General features: G+C 34.6%; 1 protein-coding gene across 11 annotated transcripts in view; it reads right to left on the bottom strand.

The window, feature by feature from the left end:
- Positions 1–14,873, bottom strand: part of SOX6 (SRY-box transcription factor 6) — a 606,783-nt gene that overhangs the window by 517,854 nt on the left and 74,056 nt on the right. Inside the window, exon 1 of one of the 11 annotated variants that reach the window (XM_054512031.1) lies at positions 5,130–5,215. The exons of the other annotated variants lie outside the window; for them this stretch is intronic. The gene's annotated coding sequence lies outside the window, so the exon portion shown is untranslated. Of the gene's footprint in view, positions 1–5,129; positions 5,216–14,873 lie in introns of those variants that run through there. 11 annotated transcript variants of the gene reach the window in all.

The raw sequence follows: 14,873 nt of genomic DNA, 5'->3' as shown, positions 1-14,873 counted from the left end.
GGCACTTAAGCACTCAAAAAGTGGTAGCAACTGTTACTACTATGGGCATGGTTGACCTTAAAATGTTTAATCTATCCTTTCTATTACGATAGACTGTATGCAAAACTAATCAGAATGAAAGAAGGATGTTTTCTAAATTACAAATGGATATCTAAATATCAGAACCAACTTAAAATAGTTGAGTGTGTAAAAAATACAAAATTATATCTGGGAAATTACTTATTTAAACCCCAATTCTGCAAATATACATTTTTATAAGAATGTAATATTTACTATTGCTATGTTCAAGAATTGTAAGCACAAAGAACCTCAAAATAAAGTCAGCTGTGCTTGCATAGCTAACCTCTTAGAATAACAATTACATTGCACAGTATGAGTTTTTAATCTTCTTTAATATTTATTCCATTATTTCACACTCCGTAGAACAACAGGAACCAGAAAGCAGTCTAGTTTACTGAGAAAGAACAAAGACTAAGAGTCAGAACTAGGTTCAAACCCTGTCTCTGTCACTTATTAAATGTGTAATCATGGGCAATTATTCAATTTCTCTGCATCTTAGTTTCCTCATCTATAAAATAAAAATAATTATATTGCCTACCTCAAAAGATTTTTAGGATAATTAAATGAGGTTATCTCTATAAAAATGTCTAGCAACATGTTGAGCCCACAAAGTAGGAAGTGCTCAAGAATTTTTTTGACTATTATTAGGAGGAATCAGCAAATATTTTCTGTAAAAGGACGGATAGTAAATGATTTAAGTTTTGAAGTCCATAGGATCTCTGTCACATCTAATCAACTCTGTCTTCATAGAGCAAAAGACAGACAATACACAAATAAGTGGGTGTGGCTGTATTCCAATAAAACTTTATTTACAAAAATAGGTAGCAAGCCAGATGAACACTAGTTTAGCGGCCTCCCAACTGGAGACCTTCTAAATGGCTCTCTAATCTATGAGTACTAGAAATACTTCTTCAATAATCATATCTTCTGGATCTTTTCCAAAGTGAATTCTATAGAACACTTGCTTCCTGATGTAATAGATGTTACACTTCAGTAAGATTCAATGATTGTAAGAGCTTGGGAAATTCTTGATTGAACAAAATTTGTATCTGTATAACTTCTTTATACATTAATATTTTTGTAAATCTCCAAAAAGAACATATGGAATATAACTCATTGAGTCATTATTTTGGCAAAATTTTTGGAATGCCTATCCACTTAGTGATGTGAATACATAAATAAATAGACAAAAAAGTCCCTGCATCCATTGAGTTTACATTCCAATGGGGGGCAAATGATAAGCAAAACAACTAATATGAATAGTATTTTGGATGATGGTAAGTGATATAGAGAAAAGCAAAGCAGTTGGAGTTCAGGGCATGCCAGAGTTGGAAGTACAACACAAAGGATGTTCAGAGATTAGATGTAAATGAACCAATACTCCAATTTTAAAATATGGAAGTGTTAAATGAACAGGGGGGAAATTGGAGGGGGAGATGAACCATGAGAGACTATGGACTCTGAGAAACAAACTGAGGGTTCTAGAGGGGAGGGGGGTAGGGGGATGGGTTAGCCTGGTGATTGGTATTAAAGAGGGCACATATTGAATGGGGCACTGGGTGTTATATGCAAACAATGAATCATGGTACACTACATTAAAAACTAATGATGTAATGTATGATGATTAACATAACATAATAAAATTTTAAAAATGCAAAAAAATTTAAAAATTAAAAAATTAAATAACATATGGAAGTGTTGAATCACTATATTGTACACCTGGAACTAATATTACACTGTATGTTAACTAACTGGAATTTAAATTAAATTTTTTTTTTAATTTAAAAAATAAAAAGAATTTTTAAAATTAAATAAATAAAATCCTTTTTATTTATAAAACATTTATTTTATTTATAAAACATTTATAAAACATCTTATAAAACATAAGAAAATAAGAAAAAAATAACACTAAACAGATTTTTAAAATATAACATGCAAACACTACCAAAAGAAAACTCGAATACTATTAAACAAGAATGACTTAAAGGCAAAGAACATTACTAGGGATAAAGGTAATAGTTAAGAATAAAAGAGACAGTCCACCAAATACATATTTTTATATATATAAAACATATATTGTTATAAGAATCATGTAATGATTATTAATTTGTATGAATCTAATGACGTCTCAAATATTTAGCTAATTTGGCAGAAATACAAGGCAAAATAGACAAATTCACAGAGTAAAGATTTTAAAATACTTCTCTTGATAAATGATAAAATAATCTGGACTAAATCAGGAAAAATATTTAAGATTTAAATAATACAATCAGCAAATTTGACTTAATTGATATATTTAGAATGGTGCACCAAACAACTGCAACTACTGCACAATAAACATTATTTTTAAGCAGATATCATACATTGCACTTAATGGTAAAATGTTGAAAGCTTTCTTTTGAGATAGAGAATACAACAAGGATGCCCATCATCACTACTTCTAGTCTCAACATTGTATTAGAAGTCTTAAACAATAATAAGAAGAATACAATAAGAAAAAGAAATACAAGGTATAAGGATTAAAAAAGAAGAAATCAAACTCATTATGTGAAATGATATGATTGTATAGGTAGAAAATTTAAAAATATCTACAGATAAAGAATTATAATCAATAAGTGAATTTAGCAAGTTTGTTTTATGCAAGGGTGTTATACACAAAAGTATATTTCATTTCTTTTTAAGATTTTATTTATTTATTTGACAGAGAGAGAGAGAGTACAAGCAGGGGGAGTGACAGGCAGAGAGAGATGCAGGCTCCCCACTGAGCAGGGAGCCTGATGCAGGGCTTGATCCCAGAACCCTGAGATCATGACCTGAGTCAAAAGCAAACACAACCGACTGAGCCACCCAGGCACCCAAAGGTACACTGTATTTCTATATACAACCCCAAACAAAACAGAATTTATAAATACCATTTACATAAAATCATTACAAATATCAAATATCTAAGCAAAACTTTTAATGAAAGAAATGCAAGACCATTGCAGTAAACTATAAAACATTTTTGAGAATAGGTTAAAAGACTTAATAAGTGGAGGGTTCCACTATGCTCATGGATTAGAAGACTCAAAATTATAATGAAGCAAATCTCCCCATATTAATCTATAAAATCAGTGCAATTCCAATAATTTCAACAGTTTGGTGCATGTGAATATGTGCGTGTGTGTGTGTGCGTGTAACTTGCTAAAGTGATTCTGAAGTTTATATGAAAATCCAAATGTCCAAGAAAAGCCAAGAAAATCTTGAAGAACACAAAGGACAGACTTGCTCTACATATATCAAGACTTATTGTAAAGCAGTAGTTGTATGGTGATTAACATAATTTAAAAAAGAGAAAGAGAGAGAAAAAAAAGCAGTAGTAATTAAGGCAGAGAGAAACTGGCTCAAGCGGAAAAACACTCCATAGGAACAGAATCAAGAACCCCAGAAAAAGAGGTACTTGATTTACAACAAAATTATAAGTTGGCACTACTAAGCAGTGGGGAATGGATGGAGTTGATTTTGTTTGCTTTTTCAACAAATGGTGCTGGATCAATCACACATCCACATGGAAAAATAAAATAAAACTTGACCCCTACCTCACATCATACAAAAATTAGTTCCAGGTGGTCTATAGATCTAAATTTGAAAGGTAAAACAACAACGAGAAATTCCTAACCTCAGATCAATGAACCTCTAGGGATTCCAAGGAAAGGTTTCAAAGGTTCCATGAACACCTCAAAGTTGCACATAATCGTGTGTTATTTTCCTGGAGAAATTATCTATACCTTCTATTACCTTCTCAAACAAAACACACTATTCACAAAAAAAAAAAAGGTAAAGAACATCCTCATGAATTCAGGGTAAGATGTCTTAAGAGATTAAAATATTAGCAAAATAGAAAAGGTAGATAAATTTGATTACATAAATAGTAAGCATTTCTGTTCACAAAAGACACTATTAAGAGAGTAAAAGTCACCTCAAATATGGGGAAAGATATTTAAAAGATACAAAGGGCATCATTGGTGCCCCTGTTTAAGAGTTCCCTGGCCCATTTCTGATTTCAGCCAGAGCTACAATAGACAGTTCCATGTGAGCCCAAACTTAACTGCTTCTGGCAAGCATTTCATCTTAAGTGCTCACTGAGCATTCTGCCACCTTCTGCTTTAGACCTTCTCTAAAGGTTATGAGAATACATTCTGCCCAGCACAAGCACAGCTTAGAAGTTGGGGAAATAAATGTTTCCTAAAGGAACTCTCAACCACATTGAATAAGTGCGCTCCAGACACCCTTCCTTCAGGAAGATGTTTTATGCTCTTCTCAGAGGTCCTAGAGCAATCATTTCCCCGATACCTACAGTGGTGACCTTAATAATGGCTTTTTCTTCTTCCAAGCCTCACTGTCACCACTCCTTCTCTTCTACTTCCTAGAATCACTCCCAAAAAGCTATCTGGGGATACCTGGGTGGTTCAGTTAGTTAAGCATCTGCCTTCAGCTTGGGTCATGATCCCAGGGTCCTGGGATAGAGCCCCACAACAAGCTCCCTGCTCAGTGGGGAGTCGGCTTCTGCCTCTCCCTCTGCACTTCCCCACGCTCATGCTCTCACGCTCTCTCTCATTCTGCTCTCTCTCTCAAATAAATAAAATCTTTAATTAAAAAAAAACTATCTGTACCTTCATCCTTATCATGGGCTCTGGTTTTGCTGGAACCCAAATTAAAGCAACATATAAATTGGTTTGTACCCAAAATAAATTAAGAATGTCTACAAATCAATAAGAAAAAGATAAGCAATTGAATAGAAAACTAGACCAAAAAAATAAAAATGAAAAAGAAACCACAAAAGAGGATTTCAAATGGCCAATAAACATGAAAATGTGCTAGACTTCATTAATATTTACAGAAATGCATATTAAAATCATAATGAGATGTTATATCATACCCACCAGCATCAAAGTAAAAACTATAAAAATTGATAATCGCAATACTGGGCAAAGGCACATGATAGCAGGAACTCTTATTAACTGCTGGTGGAAGTATAAATTAGAAAGACTTGTAAAACAGGTTGGCATTATCTAATGTAGATCAAATACCATATCCTCTGATCCAGCAATTCCACTTCTAAGTATTTATCCAACAGAAATCCAGCCAAGTGTAGAAGAATGCTTATAGTAGCATTATTCATATTAGCCCCAAACTGGAAATGTCTGTCAACAATAGGATGGGTAAGCCGTAGTCATACAATGGAATACTGTAGAACAATGAAATGAGCAAATTATTGCTATATAAAATAACAAGGATGGATCTCACAAATGTAATATGAAAGGATACAAACATAAACGGATATATAATGTATGATTCCATTTATATAACTTATAGAAAAATAAGCAAACCAAACTATTGTTTAGGGATGTGTGCTCTGGACAAGAAACTATAAAGAAGAAACAAAACAGATGAACATGGAGTGGCGGCGGGGGTGGGGGGGTGGGTAGAAGAGAGAGGCAAACCAGGAAATGGATTCTGAACTATAGAGAATAAACTGAGGGTTGCTGGAGGGGAGATGAATAGGAGGGACTGGTTAAATTGGTGATGGATATTAAGGACACTTGTAATGAGCACCATGTATTGTATGTAAGTGATGAATCACCTAATTCTACACCTGAAACCACCTGTATGTTAACTAATTGGAATTTAAATAAAAACTTGAGGAAAAAAAGAAGTGATGGCCATAAGAAAGAGATAGTGACAACTTTACCTTTGGAGGAGGAAAGGGAGTAGTTGTTGGTAAAGGAGCAAGAAGAACTTTAGGAATGCTAGAAACATTCTATTTCTTAACCTGGGTGGTGATTTACAGATACTCACTTCATGATAAAACATCTTTGTTTTGTTCACCTTTCTCCTTGGATACAATATTCTATAATACAAAGGTTAAAAACAATTACTTTCTTAAATCACTGACATTTAAACATAAATAATCTGAAGAAAATGATAAAAATGCAAACTAAAACTATGAGATACCAGTTTTCATCTGTATGGTCAAGGGTATGGAGAAAGAAGCACTCTCAAACATTACCATTAGGAATACAAATTGGCACAGCAGCTATGAAAGGCAATTTGATAATAACTTTAAATTTTAATTTTAATTTGCATACAACCTTTAACCCACAATTCCATTTCTAGGAATTAGTCTTACAGATATATTTGTACATGAACACAAAGAAGACTACAAGGATATTCAATGCAATATTTTTTGTTAGTAGTAGCAAAAGATTAAAACCAACTGAAGAGTCTTTTAATGAGGAGGGGTTAAATAAATTATAATATACTCAAACACTGAATATTATGTAGTCATTTAAAAAGAATGAGAAAGCTCTTAATGTCCTAATAGGTATATCCTCATATATATATTGTGGAAATGAAAAAAGCAAGACACAGACAAATATGTATACAATATACCATTTGTGTTAAGAAAGCATTTCATAGTATAGCTCTATATGGATACATAAAAAACTGGTAATAGACATGGCTTTCAGGAAAGGAACCTGAGAAACTGAGGAACTTGCAGGAAGTAAGTACATCTCCTTTTTCTCTGCACTTTCTGTACCTTCAGAAATTTTTACCATATATACATATGACCTATTCGAGTAAATGAATTTTTTTTGGAATTGAGTTTCCCAAAAGTCCTCTCAGTCCCTGACACATAACAAATATCTAATCTTATAAATAGTAATAAGATATAAAGATTACCTGGCAAGACTATATCTTTAAGATATGTTATCCTGTGCACCATTTACAGAGACAAAACAAAGATGAGAAGTATTATCTTGTGCTAATGAATAGCAGAGTAAACACTATAGAACCAGATCATTTAAATGACAGGAGAACAAGTCATGATTATGCCCAGACAGATCCACTAAACATATACTCCCTCTTTTCATAATTTTTCATAATTTTTAGTTTATTTTAAATAAGCATACTTGAGCAATAAACAATTCTTTCTTCCAGCTGACTCTGCCCACCTTTTGGCATACATACTCTTTGCAGATGCCATGAGTATTTAGCTATTTATGAAAAAGTAAAATGGTTGTGGCAAAATGGGTTGAATCAAGCAGATCTTCACTTAAACTTATCCCTTTCTCTGTAAACCCAACTCAGTGAACATGGAAATACTATAGATCATTTTAATATCCTTGAATCTAACTTTCCCATGGCTTTTATGAATGTTTTTTTCATTTCAGTTAATCTCATGTCTGTCTTTAAGTTCATTCAACTACATACAGACCTCATTTTGTATACAATCATGGAGACTATAAATGATTTACCAATCTCATGTCATATCAGAATAAACAGAAATGAATGACATCTGAGAAAGAAAGATGTTGCCTCTCTTAAAATTTAGAAGCTGTTATTTCACAAATTAGTAGATGACAACATGGTTCTGTACCATTTGTTCACAGGCTTTACAGACTATAAGCTCCTGAATTCACATTTAAACCTACAGGTAGTTACTTACTTGTTTCTTCAAATCAACAAAAATCTATTCTGAACTAGTTGGAGTAATGGCCTTATTTCTCTTAATCCTATGTACAACTGTATTTTTTCCTTCAGCATATATTAATTAAGCACCTGACCCTGGCCTACGTGAATGGAGCAACTCTTCAACTGTTTCAATATGAATTTCTTCAGACTATAAATCTTTTAAGGGTAAAAACCTGTATTTTCTCTTTCCTTTTATAAATCTACACAGTATCTTAGTACAAAGACTTCAGTAATTTTTTTTACTATACCATTTTAAAAAGTAAAAAACAATTTAGTCTACTTGATGAAAAGAAATATTCTGATGTATATCAATTTACTAATCAAAGTCCATTTTAATAAGAACTCATCTTTCTATGGTAAATTATTATTATTAACACCCTGGCTCTTGTTTCCACCTAAGATACTCTTGTAGGGTAGGTTATTCTGAATTTACATGTTGTCATATTTGTTGTTATACATTGTTACATCTTGGAGACTAGTACCACCATCCCCTTGGATGTAAGATACAGCACAGAGACATTTCTGGTGTAGGAATTACGTTTAATTCTCCATTTTCCAGTGTAGGTAAACTGATCAGGAGGTAGGGATAAGTAAGCAATTCTTCTTGCAGGCTAACTGAAGGCAAAGATAATGAAACCCAGAAAAAAAATTTATCTAAGTTAAGATTCTGATTCTGAGACCACAATGCTTTGAAACTAGAACTCAATCCCAAGAGGAAAGTCGGAAAGAACTCAAATACATGGAGGCTAAAGAGCATCCTACTGAAGAATGAATGGGTCAACCAGGAAATTAAAGAAGAATTAAAAAAATACATGGAAACCAATGAAAATGAAAACACAACTATTCAAAATCTTTGGGATGCAGCAAAGGCAGTCCTAAGAGGAAAGTATATAGCAATACAAGCCTTTCTCAAGAAACAAGAAAGGTGTCAAGTACACAACCTAACCCTACACCTAAAGGAGCTGGAGAAAGAACAGCAAATAAAGCCTAAACCCAGCAGGAGAAGAGAAATCATAAAGATCAGAGCAGAAATCAATGAAATAGAAACTAAAAGAACAGTAGAACAGATCAACGAAACTAGGAGCTGGTTCTTTGAAAGAATTAACAAGATTGATAAACCCCTGGCCAGACTTATCAAAAAGAGAAGAGAAATGACCCAAATCAACAAAATCATGAATGAAAGAGGAGAGATCACAACCAACACCAAAGAAATACAAACAATTATAAGAACATATTATGAGCAACTCTATGCCAGCAAATTAGATAACCTGGAAGAGATGGATGCATTCCTAGAGATGTATCAACTACCAAAACTGAACCAGGATGAAATAGAAAACCTGAACAGACCTATAACCACTAAGGAAATTGAAGCAGTCATCAAAAATCTCCCAAAAAACAAAAGCCCAGGGCCAGATGGCTTCCCAGGGGAATTCTACCAAACATTTCAAGAAGAATTAATACCTATTCTTCTGAAACTGTTCCAAAAAATTGAAACGGAAGGAAAACTTCCAAACTCATTTTATGAGGCCAGCATTACCTTGATCCCCAAACCAGACAAAGACCCCATCAAAAAGGAGAATTACAGACCAATATCCCTGATGAACATGGATGCAAAAATTCTCACCAAAATACTAGCCAATAGGATCCAACAGTACATTAAAAGGATTATTCACCATGACCAAGTGGGATTTATCCCTGGGCTGCAAGGTTGGTTCAACATCCGCAAATCAATCAATGTGATACAGTACATTAACAAAGGAAAGAACAAGAATCATATGATCCTCTCAATAGATGCAGAAAAAGCTTTTGACAAAGTACAGCATCCTTTCTTGATCAAAACTCTTCAGAGTATAGGGATAGAGGGTACATACCTCAATATCATAAAAGCCATCTATGAAAAACCTACAGCAAATATTATTCTCAATGGGGAAAAACTGAGAGCTTTCCCCCTAAGGTCAGGAACGCGGCAGGGATGTCCACTATCACCACTGCTATTCAACATAGTATTGGAAGTCCTAGCCACAGCAATCAGACAACAAAAAGAAATCAAAGGCATCCAAATTGGCAAAGAAGAAGTCAAACTCTCACTCTTTGCAGATGATATGATACTTTATGTGGAAAACCCAAAAGACTCCACCCCAAAACTGCTAGAACTCATACAGGAATTCAGTAACGTGGCAGGATATAAAATCAATGCACAGAAGTCAGTGGCATTCCTATACACCAACAACAAGACAGAAGAAAGAGAAATTAAGGAGTCGATCCCATTTACAATTGCACCCAAAACCATAAGATACCTAGGAATAAATCTAACCAAAGAGACAAAGGATCTGTACTCAGAAAACTATAAAATACTCATGAAAGAAATTGAGGAAGACACAAAGAAATGGAAAAACGTTCCATGCTCATGGATTGGAAGAACAAATATTGTGAAGATGTCAATGCTACCTAGAGCAATCTACACATTCAATGCAATCCCCATCAAAATACCATCCACTTTTTTCAAAGAAATGGAACAAATAATCCTAAAATTTGTATGGAACCAGAAAAGACCCCGCATAGCCAGAGGAATATTGAAAAAGAAAAGCAAAGCCGGTGGCATCACAATTCCGGACTTCAAGCTCTATTACAAAGCTGTCATCATCAAGACAGCATGGTACTGGCACAAAAACAGACACATAGATCAATGGAACAGAATAGAGAGCCCAGAAATGGACCCTCAACTCTATGGTCAACTAATCTTCGACAAAGCAGGAAAGAATGTCCAATGGAACAAAGACAGTCTCTTCAACAAATGGTGTTGGGAAAATTGGATAGACACATGCAGAAGAATGAAACTGGACCACTTCCTTACACCACACACAAAAATAGACTCCAAATGGCTGAAAGACCTCAATGTGAGACAGGAGTCCCTCAAAATCCTAAAGGAGAACACAGGCAACAACCTCTTTGACCTCAGCCGAAGCAACTTCTTCCTAGAAACATCGCCAAAGGCAAGGGAAGCAAGGGCAAAAATGAACTATTGGGACTTCATCAAGATAAAAAGCTTTTGCAAAGCAAAGGAAACAGTTAAGAAAACCAAAAGACAACCGACAGAATGGGAGAAGATATTTGCAAATGACATATCAGATAAAGGGCTAGTATCCAAAATCTATAAAGAACTCATCAAACTCAACACCCAAAGAACAAAGAATCCAATTAAGAAATGGGCAGAAGACATGAACAGACATTTTTCCAAAGAAGACATCCAAATGGCCAACAGACACATGAAAAAGTGCTCAATATCGCTCGGCATCAGGGAAATCCAAATCAAAACCTCAATGAGGTATCACCTCACACCAGTCAGAATGGCTAAAATTAACAAGTCAGGAAACGACAGATGTTGGCGGGGATGCGGAGAAAGGGGAACCCTCCTACACTGTTGGTGGGAATGCAAACTGGTGCAGCCACTCTGGAAAACTGTATGGAGGTTCCTCAAAAAGTTGAAAATAGAGCTACCATATGATCCAGCAATTGCACTACTGGGTATTTACCCCAAAGATACAAAAGTAGGGATCCGAAGGGGTACGTGCACCCCGATGTTTATAGCAGCAATGTCCACAATAGCCAAACTGTGGAAAGAGCCAAGATGTCCATCGACAGATGAATGGATAAAGAAGATGTGGTATATATATACAATGGAATATTATGCAGCCATCAAAAGGAATGAGATATTGCCATTTGCAACAACGTGGATGGAACTGGAGGGTATTATGTTGAGTGAAATAAGTCAAACAGAGAAAGACATGTATCATATGATCTCACTGATATGAGGAATTCTTAATCGCAGGAAACAAACTGAGTGTTGTTGGAGTGGGGGGTGGGGTGGGAGGGATGGGGTGACTGGGTGATAGACACTGGGGAGTGTATGTGCTCTGGTAAGCGCTGTGAATTGTGCAAGACTGTTGAATCTCAGATCTGTACCTCTGAAACAAATAATGCAATATATGTTAAGAAAAAAAAAAAGAAGAAGAAGAAGAAGAAGGTAGCAGGAGGGGAAGAATGAAGCGGGGGAAATCGGAGGGGTAGACGAACCATGAGAGACGATGGACTCTGAAAAACAAACAGGGTTCTAGAGGGGAGGGGGGTGGGAGGATGGGTTAGCCTGGTGGTGGGTATTTAGGAGGGCACATTCTGCATGGAGCACTGGGTGTTGTGCACAAACAATGAATCATGGAACACTTCATCTAAAACTAATGTTGTAATGTAAGGGGATTAACATAAGAATAAAAAAATTAAAAAAAAAAAGATAAAAACAAAAAAAAAAAAAAAAAGATTCTGATTCTGTTAAATAAAATAATAATAATAAGGTAACAATTTGAGATGATTGTCAGGACAAAGAGAAAAGGAGAGTAAGGGAAAAAATTTATTTTCCAAAGAAATATATATATAGATAAATACCTCTGCCCCTAAAACAAATAATATATGTTAATAAAAAAATAAAAGTTGCCCTTAATTCACTATCTTTCAAAGCTATACACCCTTATAATAATAGCCCCCCAAAAAATAATAAATAAATAAATAAATAAATAAATAAATAAATAATGCCTTCTTACTACATGGCAGTTTACAAACAACCTAAACTCTTTCCTCAGAATTAATTGCATTTTTTTACCTTAAAATGTTACATAATTGTCTATTCCTCTGTCACAAAAGCACTTGTTGCTATGGATGATGATGATCATGGAGCTACAAAGTTTACCACAGCTTCATTCACTAATGCTCTCACCCATACAGTGTCATCCTCAGAAACCATCTGGTACTCCTTCTGCATAATTAGCAAAATATTGAGTTAGCACTCAACACTCTAGGGAGGATTAAATCAATTTTTTTGAGCAAGAAAAATTCCAGCCAAGTCAAAATAGAATTGTAAGGTCTAAAAACTTTCTCAAAAGAGATCTCATATGCCTAGGCTTTACCTTTTTTTTTTTTTTAATTGCAGTACCTGAACTATACAAATAGTATATTCAGTGAGTAGAATGCTGGCAAAGCAGATGTTACCCCTTGCATCCACCCACTAAATTTTTATTCCCAATTTGGTTGTCTGCAGTGGTGAATCACAGCAAGGTGACTCAGTCAACTAACGACAAGAAATTTGAAGCTACACTTGCCTCGCAGTGTTTACCATGAAATAAGACTATTATGCTACTAAAACTTAAAAGCACAGGAGCTAGCCAAGTTGCAAAATAACATTCAGGATAAGACCACTGCATCATAATTTCTCTCTAATTGTTTTTCTTAGAACAGATGTCTAAGATGAGTTCCTCACATTAAAAACAAATGGGAGGAGATTAAGGTTTTGAACTATGCCTTTGATAAGCCCATATGAGTGTCTTACAATCGTCAGAATTCATTCAAGGGGAAAGCAAGAAGCATGGCAAAACATAACTCAGCAAAGTACTGTGCTTCAGAATATGTCTTGTTCCAGAACTGCAGATTGTACATATGTTCTCTTTTTTGTCCCAACTTCTGTGAACCAACTGCTTGCCTACTGACAATGAAAACCAATCAAAATTTAACAAGTACCTATCATCTTCCAGACACTTTGATATATACCAGAAAAGCATGCCGTCATGGTAGACAAAAAAGAAAGTACCAAAGGCTATAATTCCTAAATTTGCACCAAGACACCCCAATATGCCACAGAGAACTCACAGAAACACTACAGGATATGTTAACTTTTCAAGAGAAACACAGTGATACATGACATCTGTTGATCACTCTGCAAACTACAAACACAAATTTCAACTTTGTATCATACTACATTCATTTCTATGGCTTCATATCTTTGCAAAGCTGAGTTTTCAGTGATTACAGTAATAAAAAAGCAACTATGCCAAAATCAATATGGAACAGAAAATGAGGAAGGCAATGTCCAATCTGTTTTCAGTGTTTGAAAAAGTTGTACAGTCCCCAAAAGGCACAAACATCTCATTAGCAATTGTGATTATTTAAAAATGAAATTAAAGTTGTGGATTTTTTTACGTTCAATTTACCTGTATTTTTTTCAAACAGCTACTAAGATTGTACTACATAAAGACTTAAATTGTTTGATCCCAACTATGTACTGAAGTAAACTGTTAGGTATTTCTCTTGTACCAAAGTCACTGTGAAAAAATTACTGACACACTAAAGGCACCATGAACAAAGAAAATTTGAGAACTTCTGGCTTTAAGCCTTAGAGCCTGCTTACTCACAAATACACAAGACTCAAGTAAATGAAGGCAAATCACTGGTGATAAATAAAGGAAAATTATAAAAGTATCTGAAAATACACTTTTCCAAGTGTGCCTGAATAAACTTCGTCCAGAGGAAGGGAATGAGCCTGGGGTTACTGTGAGCAAAATCAATGTCTCAATGTCAGTACCAAATAAGTCAGTGCCTCAAAATGCATATGCAATCTAAAAAGGAAAAAATGTGCAAGGAAGCAATGAGACAACCTGAGAAAAGTAACTCAAAAGCACTCCACATAACAGAAGACAAACTCACTGGAAACACCACATTGTTAGGTTAGCTAGTCACAGAGACATAAAATAAGCATGTGTGCAACTTCACACTCAGATATCCTGGAAGTATCTGGTAGTATTTCTGATCCCAGACCAAAATGAAACCAGGAAATGTACAAGTGCACATGGGGAAAAGATACTAAAAAAGAAAGAAAACAAGGTCTTAGGGCTTTAAAACATACAAATACAGAAAAAAAGAGGGAAATAAAGCGAAACAGTGCAAGGGGGGAAGAATCCTCTCAACACAGAGTAAAAAGGATCACAAACCTAAAACAACCCATAAATTCTCATCTATAGGCAAAGGATGATAGACTTAAGATGAGGCCATGAAATGCCTAGAATTGTTATTCCAACAAGAACACAACAAGAATATTATAGCAAAATATAATGCCAATTGATATGAAGACTGACCCTTATTCCACAAATAAAAAAGGATGAGACTCAAATCTGATTGAAAGTTTCACATTCCTAATTAGTACACAAGATTTTTAATATAAATGCAAAATTCCATCTAAAGGTAAGGCTGCAAACTATTGGTAAAAAAAAAATTTTAAGTTAAAAAAATTCCATGAAATACACTATTGATATGCTCTTGTGTTATTTAAATGAATTAGAGACAATGGAGGAGTTATCTGGGATATCTATACACATTTATTTTACTAAAACTAGGTAAGACAAAAGGAAAACTAGTAAAAGCAGAGTGATGTTGGTGTATATATAGTAGTTAATAGTCCAAGTTATGTACTCTTTTCC

This window comes from Mirounga angustirostris, unplaced genomic scaffold, assembly GCF_029215605.1.
Source record: "Mirounga angustirostris isolate CCGP_5_RB_7025 unplaced genomic scaffold, mMirAng1.0.hap1 SCAF_13, whole genome shotgun sequence".
In the NCBI taxonomy this organism is placed as follows: domain Eukaryota; kingdom Metazoa; phylum Chordata; class Mammalia; order Carnivora; family Phocidae; genus Mirounga; species Mirounga angustirostris.
This window is presented reverse-complemented; position numbering and strand designations above follow the sequence as displayed.